The sequence below is a fragment of the Calliopsis andreniformis genome, chromosome 9, assembly GCF_051401765.1.
Source record: "Calliopsis andreniformis isolate RMS-2024a chromosome 9, iyCalAndr_principal, whole genome shotgun sequence".
In the NCBI taxonomy this organism is placed as follows: Eukaryota; Metazoa; Arthropoda; class Insecta; order Hymenoptera; family Andrenidae; genus Calliopsis; species Calliopsis andreniformis.
The window spans coordinates 12,664,253-12,676,989 of NC_135070.1; the positions used below are offsets into that span (position 1 = coordinate 12,664,253).

At 43.9% G+C, this 12,737-nt stretch overlaps 1 protein-coding gene across 1 annotated transcript in view; it reads right to left on the reverse strand.

Moving 5' to 3' along the window:
* LOC143183725 (uncharacterized) overlaps positions 1 to 12,737 on the reverse strand; it is a 39,101-nt gene that overhangs the window by 9,507 nt on the left and 16,857 nt on the right. The gene's annotated exons all lie outside the window — the stretch shown is intronic.

The window sequence follows — 12,737 nt, forward strand, 5'->3', positions numbered from 1 at the left end:
TCCCATGGTGAAATGCGACGTGAAAGTGACAAACTCGTAACGTGTCGGGACACGGAACGAGCGGTGGACCAGGACGGTCTGTCACGAGACCGGAAGCTCCACGAGGAACCAGGAAGCGGAGGTGGGACCGCGCATTGGCAGTCGTCATGCGAGTCGAGCCTGCGGACCGAAGATAAAACACAAAGGAACCCTAATGGAAAAACGGTCACCGTTAGCGTGCACTGTTACACCGTCATTTCTGTTGCACTAAGTAGAACTAAGTCACAGTACCGTCTTATCCAACATCCTCAGAACAATGGAAGTACATCTTCGATCTGACGAGAAGTCCAGTCTCACGTTTCAACTCTGTCTGTATTTTGTTTCTACGTAGTTCATACTATTGATATCACTGATAGTGATGATAATACCTGTGGGCAGTGTTAGTGTAGGTAAAGGGGAAACCACAAATATGCGAAAAATTTAATTAAAGTTGGATTTCATGCACTGGTGAAATATGAGAGTCCTGTTAGGTGGTATTTGTATTTTAATTAATTTCCTTATATAATTGCTATTTACCATTGACATTACAATTTTAGGCAGATATTATTACAATAGAACCCTGATTAGCAGGATCATTATTGTCTGCATCCTCTGTTATTCGAGATAATAATCAGGTGTATTAATGATAACAGTACAATAGGTCTATGAGTGAAACTAGAACTGTGGTCTAATAATGGAGACTATACGAGTCTTTTCTTAATGGAGGAATTACTGTATTAATAAAATACATATATCTGTTGTGTATATATGAAAAGGTAAAAATAATTATGATATACTTCTCATTAAAATCCACATTAAAGCTACCATTCGTAAAAGAGTCGAGCGTTTCGAGGAAAGTTTCCAACGTTTCCAGCTCGTCGTCGACGCGCAGTACTCAAAGCCCAGAAACCTTGACGCAGGGTATCACAAAGCCAACAGTAGCGACAGTTTGCACGCATTGTGCCGACCCATGGTTTGGCGCCGGGTTCCTCGAGGCACCAGGCACACCTGCGATTCGCAGCGCGTCTCGTCGGGCGAAACAAACGGTTCGTTAGTAGTAATTACACGGGGAACCCGTTAGGAACGCTTACGAGGGAATGTTTTTTTCCTGTGTGTTTGCAGCGCGGTTCGTGCCGTGGAAATCCAGCCACCTCGACGATCCTGAACCCTCTCGACGCGTAACGACGCCTCCCATCCCGTAACGAATGCCTGTTTTTTTTTCGCCAGGACTATTAGGACTTTCCTCTCCATTTGTGAGCTCGTCAATTCGACCACACCGCACACAGCCAGTCGCCAACGGTGGTAGTCGACTTTTCATAGTCCCGTTTCACAATAGGCTGAGGAGAAAGTCAAAAAGAGGGGGGTTCTTAGAGAATCTGATCGTCTGGAAACATCGTTTCTTCCTCTTCCCCACCCGAGGGGTGGTCCTTTTGCTTCCACGACGCAATTTCTTCCAGTTTCCTGCGATTTTCACGGGTCACGTCGACCTAGCCTACTGTGGGCTAAAGCGAATCCGTGTTTAGGAATAAATCGTGGGGCTGTGAAAGGAGCTGTCCAAGCAGGCTGTGTTAGCTGAGTTTATTGGCGAAGCAACGTTCCTGGATTCCGAAAATATAAATATGGTAATTGTGTCCAGGAGGACAGGCTGGGGAATTCATTAATAAAAATGCGTAATTATTCGAAGACGCGTTTCGTAGCAATCCGCGACAAACTTGAGGCGCTAGTTTTTATCCCCTATCGGCAGGTGAGGAAAGTAATCCTCTAGCCGTGATTTGGGGGATTAAAGCGTATGCAAAGAAAAAAGGGCGCCGAGAACTGGCCGAGCATCCCCTTCTTCACGGTCATCAATCTTCGCATACGAGTCGAGCGTTCGTCCTCTGGCATCGAGTCATTTATTATCATCCCGCTTTTCATCCCCTATCTGCGCGACCCTGTATATACATATTTCATTCATTTCTTCGCTCTTGGGCGATACTTTGCACAATCCTGGTCCATGGCGCATGTTCTCGCGATAAAACCTCGCTTTCTTGACTTTTCTCTCGTCTCCCTCGAGGGTCTATTATTACCTACATACTTTTTTTTCATCGATCGATTCGCGAAGTGTTTCCCAACCGGAAAACTGCTCGACAAACACACGAGGATTGTTCGTCCAATGACAAAGGCCATTGTTGGGAAGCTTGACGGGACTCGACAATAAAGGCAAAGAGGAACAATCAGCGGTGACAATCGACAGGGAGAAGTTGCAGTAAACCTATCGAACATTAAACAAGTATTCCGCGTAAAACTGTGCGTTCTGGACGTATCTGATCGTCCTACTTTGTGCTTCAAGAGCCAGCGCGAATGTTTTGTTTTAAATAAACCATGGTGAAGGTGCTCTGACAGTTAATCTATCTTGTCCAGTTGGGAACTTGCCTTTAGAAAAGTAAGAGTCGTATTGAGTTCTTCACAATTTCGATTCTATTTTTGTAGGCTGTATCAAATTTATATTATAGAATATATTCGTGCATTCGAAAACACTTACATGCATTAAGGGAAGTTTGGCATCGAAGATGAATTTTTCCTCCAATATTTACTACTTTTATACAGAATTCTATGCTTCTTAATCTAGTTTTATTCAAAGATCTTAACAGTCTTTGAAGTAACTAAAAAGGAGCTTCCTTAACAAAATTCCGTTACGTGGTACTTAATAACATGCCATCCTATGCAACTTGCTGTAGGTACCTGCATCTCCCACGCCCGTTTCGCTCCAGAGACTAATACCAGTGTGTCACACGTGTAACAGTATAAAATTAGAATATTCCTCGACATTCTTCTCACAGACTTCTCCAGTTGCCCCGTGATTTTCTATCAGCAGCTGAACGTAACGCAATTATCGCGCTCCCGGAACACCGTTTCGAATTCTCGAGCGCATCGTCCGCGCGCTTTGATCTCGCGCTTCATTTTTTCCTGCTCGTACTTTGTCCGGGAGGCGATGCAGTCGTGGGCGTCGCGGAGATATCCAAGCGAGGAGGGATACGGGGGGAAAAGGAAAAAGAAAGCTGGAGAAGAAGGCGTGAGTAACGGACACTAGAAGACAGAGGAAGCATTCATGGAACAGCGACACGTGTTTCCTCACATGTTCCCCCTTCTTTTGAGCTGGTGCCTCGAGCTGCGCGAAACTTGGCTAATTGAACGCGAAATTTCCTCGCAAACGAACCGGGAAACCCATCAAAGGGATTAGCATCGTGGGAAACGTGCATTTTCCCCAGGAACAGTATCAGCTCGTTGATATTCTTCTTCCTTCCAACGGGTTGCTCTATTCCTGCATACAATCGAAACTTTCACACGTTGCTCACACGACTGTTTGAGGAAACAGTCTTTGGATTGCTTTACAGTATTAAGTTTTTGCGAACGAATGCTGTTCTACAGTGTTATTCTATTATGTGGAAGTTCCATTGGAACTCTGCTTAGAAGGATGACTACTGTCTCTATAGTGGTATTCTTAAATATTCAAATTTTAAAATTTGAAAATTTGAAGATTTAAAATTTAAAAATTTAAAAATTTAAAAATATTCAAATTTTTAAATTTTCAAATGTTCAAATTTTTAAATCTTCAAATTTTCAAATATTCAAATATTTGAAACTTTCAATTTTCACATGTTTAGATATTCAAATATTTTAATTGTCTAATTTTTCAAACTGTTTCTTTTAAATTCTGGATTCCAATTTCCACAACAGAATTTTCTGTGTCCCATCAAGTAACTTCACGTTTTTATAGAGGTTAAAAATTCGCGTTCCTCAAGGGGTTAAAAATGGTCTGTCTGCAAAAGACTAATTCTCAATTTTCTGGCGCTGCTCACAGAGCGCTATTGAAATCCCTGTTCACCTAAGATGAATCAAAAACTGAATTCTCCGCAATCGCGAAGACGATTTACTGGGAAATCGAAGGCGAGCCGGCGCAACTTAGACGCGATTAATTACCCTTATCTATTTATACCGTGAATTTTTATCGCGTTCCGAAGAAAGGAGGGCCATGAATAGATAGATGAGTCACGGTAAACATTCACTTACCCTTCTGCGTCAGGGAACGTGTCGGGGATTCAGAAACGCCGTTTGAAAGCGAGGAAAATGACGTGGCGGTAAGAAAGGAGGATTCGTGGCGCGAACAAAACGTCCCTAGAAGGGGAGAAATAGGAGACGGAAGGTCATCGATTGCGCTGTCCTTCGAGCAAATTTCGAACAAGACGGGAACGTGTAGTTTCTTCAAAATCGATCCAAGTCCAGTAACACGATCTTAATAGATCGTGCAAGGATGACTGGCTGCATCCTCGAATTAGCGAACGTGCACGAGTGATTCGTGAAATTTGTGACAGAAAGGCACAACGGTTGGAGGGACATTTATCCTCGCGCGTGTAGAGATGATCGACGATCTCAGATCACAAAGAGACCAGCATCCCCATCGATGACAAAAGACACACGGGGCAGGACAATGCTTCTGTTTACCTTAGAAATTATCAAGAACCATCCCTAGGGTCCCGAAAGAACCATTTCGCAGGATTTTCAACGTCAGGCACACCCAGACGCCATTCGATCGCCATTAGACTGCTCCTTTCTTGTGGAAACTTCATTGTTTCCCGTGAAGGACTCTCACCGGTGCACTTAGAGGTTCGTTATTTGATCGATAACGGACTGAATATATTTCTCCTTCTAGCAACCAGGAAACGTGGTTTCAGAAGGGTGGTACACGCCCTGTTTGTTATTGTTTATAAGGCACGCCGTTTTTCAAGGGCTGACGCACACGGTGGTTTCCCTCAAAGCGAGACACCGGCGCAGACGACATCTGTCAAGTCGTTCCTACGCTTTTTCTTTCAGATTCAAGTTTCCCGGGTCGCAGGAACGCGCGAAGCACTCTCCTCGAGGCTCTCGACCTCGAGTCGAGAGGGCTTTTCTTTTCCTCCCGATCGATCGTGCGACCGAGCCGATTCGCTCCTTTTTTCTTCCCGTTCCTCTGCTGTTCGCGCACAATTCAAGTGCATTATGCCGACGAAACAATGGCACAAAGGTCCTGGCTGGCTCACGTGCGGGGCAGGACCTCGGCCGACCAGCTGCCGCGAAATTTTGCTGCAATTTTTACTGTATCTGTGGACAAGCTTTCGTTAGAACAGTGGACATCTGTCGCGAGACCGCTTCCTGAAGTGTCACGCGATTTTGGCACCCTTGTGAACTCTGCTGTATTTCATTTGCTCGATAGGGCAATATATTCATAATTTAGAGTACCGTTGAACATTGATTAATAGTTGTAGATAGAGCCAGTGTATCTACAGGATGAGGTTAGTATAACTGGGTTGGACTGTAGCTTTGGTCTAAGAGGAGTCCGAAAAAAATTGTAGACGAAAATCTTTAACTATTTAGCAATGGCAAAGTGTCATGCACTTGTCTTTTGAATGGAATCCTACAATTCTTTTTGGCTAGATTGTAATTCCAAGTTCTGTAATTGTTTTCTAACTTCGATTGGAATAAGGCCAAGTTAGCAGAGATTAATGTGTGAAAAACTGATCAGCTTTCTATTTATGGCTATTCATCATTTTCTGTAATGGATTCTCAGTGATCTTTTGATATTGTATTATAATACTGATACCACTCTAGCTGAGGTTCAATGTTTCAATAGAAGTATTCATGGTATATCTAACTCTGTAGATTTAAAATGAAGCCTTCATAAACGTCAAATTATACTTTACAAAGCGTATCTCCAATTCGCTAACGTTTCATTTCGCTCTGCATCGTCATAACGAAGAGATCGGACCATTGACGTCTACCCAATTTTCTTGCGCTGAATCACCGTCGAAGGCCAAAACGCTTCCGAACCGCAATCTGACCGACTATGCAGCGTTGCGGAACCTTTGTCAGTCCGGAAGAATGCGAATGATCCATTTTCCAATGCCGACAACGCCTCTACTGCGATCCGACCTACGTCACTGAGCTCACTCAATCTTTATGCAAATAGATGCTAAGTTGCGTTTTCACAAAATGACCCCATCGGTCTCCCTTTCTATTTTGCGCGTCGTCTTCGTGATTTCACTCTTCAACGTCGTGACTGAGACATCAGGCCGCTGACATCTGTCCAATTTTCTCGCGCTGAATCATCGTCAAAGGCGAGAAAGGCTACCAAACCACAGTTTGCCCAACGACGCAACGTTGCAGAACCTTTGTCAGTCTGGATGAAAGAGAGTGATCCATTTTCCAATGTCGATACACGCCTCTGTTGCGGTCCCAACTGCGTCATTAAGACATTCAACCACGCGGCATGGGACACCGCGGGGTTGCACGTCGACTATGGGGGTGTGGAACATGCGGGCAAGTAATTCGAAACTTTTCGACCCGTCGATTTTTCCTTCTGAATGCGAGGTCTCCGTTTTTGCGATCCACGTGGCCTGTTCTTTGAGCCAACCTTTCTCGATCGATCAAGGACTCGTGGATCCATTGTTACACGTTCCTTGGATCCTCCGGCTGCCTTATGGCTTATGCTGTGAGAATATGAACTTGTGCTTTGAAACGTGGCGCGCCGAACGTCGTCAGTTATGCAACAAGTCGCGGTTATTTGGCTCTAATTAAGGAAGTAGTAGGTTATTCTTCTCATAGTTGGGAACGTTAATGATGGTATGGAGGAGTTACCCTTAAATTGCAGTCTGTGTAATGTTTCGGAGAACACACGAAACGTTTTGGCCTCGAAACGCAGCGATATGAGACAGATAATATTTCTGCAGTAAACTTTGGGTGGGAAACTGAGTGGATTCGAAATTAGAGGAAGCAACGATAACTGTTCCAGTAATTATGCAAATGCTCCAATCGCGAGTAAAAAATTTTAAAGAATTGAATTTATTACTTATTTCCTGTGCCACAATTCTATTAAAAAGAAATTAAAAATATAGCTAATATTATCTTGCTATTTTGTCACATATTTTAATATTTTTAATATACCTATTGTATAATTGTGACTGGTACAATTAAAGCCCATATATAGATTCTAGTGTTTGAGACCACCCACACACAGCGAAACTACTGCCATCGTCTTACCCACCCCTTGGAGACATAAAATCGTATATAGCTCAGTAGAGGCTCTGAATAGCTCGCTGGACCCCTTCCTCCAAAAATACTATGAGAACTCGACTAAGCGGGTCAAGGGGAAACAAAAGTGCTTTCCTTCGAAAATCTGTCGCAACCCCTTCAGCGGTCACCCTTTCTAAACTCCATCGACGCGATCGGTTGTTCTAATAATTTGCGCGAGTAAATTGCTGGGAAGAAAGCAAAGCGAGAACGCGTCCACAGAACGAAGAAGCCCCCGTTCTACGAGCCTTTCGACACGGTCATTTTCCGACCGGTAAATTTCCATACAAACAGCGGGCCGCTACAGCCTCGCAGCGGGGTTAAAATTAACTGACTTTCGCACTGTGCAACGTCTCGCTTCTCCCTCTCTCCGACTCTGTCCGACTCTCTCTTGCTCCCTCCCTCTTTCTCTTTGCATACGTATCGTCGGTTTAGAGGTTATTACCGCGATCATTAAAGCAACGGTTGCAAGCGGCTGACGGTGGGATCGATTCAACTTCCCGGGCAAACGATTTAATTGCAGGCTAGAGGCTTGAGAATATTAGGGGTCCACTTTTTCGCTGGACGTTCGAAAGTGTATGTTGAGCGGGACGACTTAATCTGACGCGAAATTTGAATAATTGTGCTCTTATGAATGAAGTGAGTATACTATTGTGCTGAATGGTGGGTCAAGAAATGTCTTGCAGTACTACTGCACATGTGTAAGGAGTCAATTTGACCGACTGTATGTAGTTAGTAACATGTAGGGCCAATTCTAAATTTCAATTATAGGTATTAATTTGTTTTAGACACATTTATAGATGTAATACTTTTGCGAGGTGTAAATTATTTTAAGTAAATTAGGAACGACATAGAACAGCCCTATCTATAGGTTCCTCCTCGTCCTCCTCCTACAGAAGAGGACTCGCAGGCACTTTGGGGTTTTGCCACTCCCTTTCTCATCACCAGAGAAACTATACGACGCTATAAAGGTCGTCATGATAGATTAGTATACATTTCTAACACGACGCTTACATTAATGGATTAAAGGAATGGTTAGAAAGAGTATTAGGCGAATGAGCTAACATAGTATCTAAAGATATCTTAATTAAAAATTGTTGAAAATACTCGCATGGTCTATAAAATATAGCTATAGATATAGAATATTTATTTCCCTATTCAAGATTTTATTTTTTTTCATGTCAGAATCCCAGAAACAGAAAGTCTACACTATACTACATTTGATGACTGTCGAAAACAGTACGATTCGCGATGCAAATGTGTCAAAAGATTGCAGAAAGCAGGCGTTTTCTGCAAAGTAAGTCGTCAAGCGTTCCCAAGAGGAACGACCGCCTCCCTAAAACAAACTTGCATACCGGAGACGGAAGTAACCCGTAGAATCGCTTGTTCCACGCTCGATCCTCTTTCTCTTCCCCTCTGGGGGAGATCGAACACACCCGGAGGGAGTGACGAAAGCGGCGTTAAAGGGGTAGCCACATAGTTGCGTACAATCGATGCCAGCTCTCATAAATCACGAGGTAACCCCCGTTCAAGGGTTGCAATTCGAGTCGAATTCCTCGGAATCACACGTACGGGCCAACTAGGACGCCCCTGGTGTACCGTTACGAAATTACAGTAATAAAGTGGCAAAAATATCGCTGCTCGGGGCGGTCCGTGGATGCGTGTGATCGAAATTTGCATCACAATTGCACGCGTTAGTAGGGGACCATTTTGCTGCGCAGTGCGAGGCGACACGTGGAGAACGCGAATTTTCCGAGAAGTTAAATCTCTGGACATTTGGGACGAGGCTAATAAAGCATTCAAAATGTCACAATACCTGGACTAAGTGTACTCCAAAAGATTTTTAGTGAAAAGAAGAAAGAAGTTCGAAAAAATTCTAAGCAATTTTTAAAGCTAGCTATAAAGAATGTATCTATATGTATGTGATACATTTAACGCTACGTTGCGATATGCAGGGTGTGGCAGGATGCGGCGTGCATATATATCACCGGGTAGGGATGATTCTACGTGCAAAAAGGAACTAATAAAAAGCAAAAAAGCTTTTTCATGAGATGTTTAAAGATTCATTTGATAAATGCAGCAGAACCTCGATTAACAGAGTATCAAGTATTCATAGTCTCTTTTATTCAGAATTATCTGGTAGAATAACACTACTTTCTGCGTACATAGTTTCCTTCGCGTAACACCGTAATTAAAAGTTGAAAAGATTTGAAGTTCCTAGCAATAGTTTGTAACGATCTTCCTCTGTAGAAAAGTAACCACATGCGTACATAATAGACGAATCCTTAAGTTCAGTTTCCTCCAAAATTAAGTTTCCTACGCAAAAATCAATTTTTTTTTCAGTTTATTTTTAGGTATGATACATATATTGTAGTATCAACCCCCTTTCGAATATATTACACGTTCTGCCCCCCTCTGAACAAAAAGACCCTATAAAAAAGACTAAAGCAAAAATCCTGCAGACGATTCTCTCGCTTCTAAATTTCCAGTAAGAGAAAGAAGCCCTCGGCTGACAAGATCAGCAAAATCTTTGATCGAGCAATCTGGGTACCCTTCGGTAGACTGTCGGGGTCCAGCGAAGAAGATGGATCCTCGCAACGCGCGATGAGGTGTCGCGTGAGAAAGGGGTGCGAGAGCTCGCCTTGTCTACATGTGGTTGCACGCCATGGTGCCATCGAGGCCTTTTGTCGGTGATTATGATTTTCTGTCGACCGTCTCCTTCTACGTGCGCGCGAGGAGTTAGGAAGGAAGCCGTGGACCCTGATCGACGCAGGAACCCGACTCGTTTTTCCAACCCTTTCTACGTTCCGCTCTCTCCCCCTCCTGCGTTTCGCTCAGTCATTTCGCCGAGAACGGCCGCCCTTCCTGGGCGAGGACACGCAGGACTCTGCGGCGCTGTGTAAACATCGGCGCGAAGCCTGATGGAAATGGAATTAGAGCCAAGGACGAGAAGAGAATCGCAAGGAGCGAAAGGCGCCGTCGAGGAAGACCGGTTCCTCCTTCTCCTGCGTACCCTACTTTTTCACCCCAGAATCGCTGGCCGAAATATTCTTCGCTATTACCACTCCCGTGGCCGAGGAATAGTCACGGGAGAGGGGTAGCCCGCTGTTGTTTGCTTTTCCTTGAAAGCCAAACCACCGCTTTGTGCCGCAATCCTCTTCACCCGACAACCCGAAATGACGACTAATTTGTTATCCTTTCATTGTGCGCTCCCTCCTCGCCCGATCGAGAAACCGCACAGTGGTGGATCGTTCGATCCTTCCGAACGGAAGCTTCCTTCCTGTCCTTTCGTCGACGTGTCAAATATTTCGTGCTCTCCTTGACTGCTGTACGTCTCGGGACACAGACTTCTACTAAATTGTCAAAGTGAATTGTTAGAAGAAAGGGAACGAAAGAATCGAGCTCCTCTTTTATCGACACGATCTACCCCTCGCAGATAGCGTCCCCAACGACTCAATTCCTCCAGCATGAAGCCACAAAGAGAGTAGATCGAGATAACATTGTCGTCGGATTTTTCGTGACGACCATCTGGTTAAAGGGTTGCCATTACGTCGATTTCGACCCCTGATACGGGGCCAACCCCTCGCGGAGGCTGCCACGACTTCGTAACTCTTTTCCTTTCAAGATTAATCGTTGGGGTAAACGGAGACATTCTAGCGCCGCGTTGATAGCAAAGCTTTTTTCCCTGTAAACTGGAATCGTTTTCTCTTCGAGATTTCACCCAGGAAAATTTCGTCGTTTTACGGACCCTGTCGCTAAATCCAATTATTCGTCGGAGACCTTCGTTGCACCGCCACCGTTTCTCACCGACGGCTTCCATGTGGGGTGTAACACGATGCAGGTATTATACCCAGGAGCTCGAGGACGCTTAATTGACCCCGAGGGGTGCAACCTATCGCGACCGTTACACCCTGACGATGGAAAATAAGCCCCTACAAATTGGCTGTCCATTCGAGGGAATCCTCGAACGCGACAATCGGATGATGGGACTTGGATTTAATCCGCTCTGTGAAAGCGTGAAAAGCCGGCTGGCTTTTTATCTGTGACACTTCTTGTTTGGATGGGTATAATTCGATTAATCGAAGAAGATTGAAAGAAATATAGAAAAAAATTGTTCGGGGTCTATACAATGATTTTGGTCTTAAATAATTATTTTTTGAGAATTATTCTACAGAAATATTCTTCTAGAACATATCCTTATAATTTGGAGTAGAATTAAGGACCTACAATAAGGAAGAAAATTCAATTTTTTTTGTTTCCTATGGTAGATAAATTGAACAGAATTGTAATTTTAAATAGCATGTTGCAAAATTAGTTGCAGTTTCCTAATTTCCCTATACTTTAATTTACTGTTTTCGTTATTGTTCTTAGTCAGTGTCCTCTACCACCCTCTGTCAGGTCCATTAGCATGATCTCCCTGATCTTCAGCTGACTCGGATCAACACTGGCTGCCATCCAAAAGAAGCAAGGTACAGCTGTCGTAACACTAGATAACCCGGATCTTGTCTAATATTTTCGTCGAGGAGAAAAAAGTGAAAGAAACCTTTTTCCAACGTATCGCGGTACGTGTGTATGAATCGACCCCGTGCATTTCGTAATCCAAACTACACGGTGCCCCTATAATAATCGTCACGTGACGAGCCGGTATGTCGCCAGCTGTTGCTTAAATTTCGCCCAACGAGCGGGCGCCTCGTTTCGATGATTCGACAGGGTCGTGTCAACCCTTTTCTTCCTGTCCTCTTTGATCCCACAGCGAATAGGAACTTTGCTGTAGCCTTCCCCTGAAGGGCAAATCTATGCACGCCCACGGTGACTTCTCAGTTTCCTTTTGCTCTGCCAGAGGGGAAACTGCAGCATGTTTTCTGATAACTTTCAGTCCAATGTGTAGTGGCAACTTGGTGACAGAAGCTGGTGATATCTGCAGCGTTTTAATTGTGATGACTAAAAAGGTATTTTTCTGTGGAGAAGGTAGTTACTGTTTACTTGATTTTAATCACTTTAAGTCTTAGGTCAAAGTTTGACCGATGCAAAGTGGAGACTCAAGATATAACTTTTAGTTGATAATTTGTGTTTAGCCTCAGGTAGTGTCTAACTTGGAGTTAAACTTTTAGGCCATTTAATTTTCTATCTCCGCTGACGTCACCGTGTTCGCTAAACTCAATGGAAGACCCTGAAGGGATTAGTGATGGATTGATGAATTGCTTTTCCGTTAGGGTCCTGAGTACAATCAGTAATATGTGGACTATTATTATACTTACGTTATATAATAGGAGTACTGTTCATGTACTGGGTTCGCTTCTGTATTACTCCCAGCATTATTAATAGCCTACAAGTCCCCTAAGCATCAAGTAACAGGAATGAAGCACCCAAGCAGCAGCTTCCCTTTCAAATTTTATTACAATTTTTAGGAATGCTTAAGAAGCTCTTGCATTCAGAGTGCCTGCCCTTATACCTGTCCACTGTCAATGTAACTCTCCATAGTAACTACCATCCTTCTTTTCCGAAACCAGAATTGCATACAGAACTGGTCTATTCTATCTTCCCGGGGAAAAATCCGCTGCACAGTCCACGTGTGAGCTCGTGTCACTTGTGCAGTTCCTGCAGACGACTTGACGTCACCACCAGGATGTCTGGGA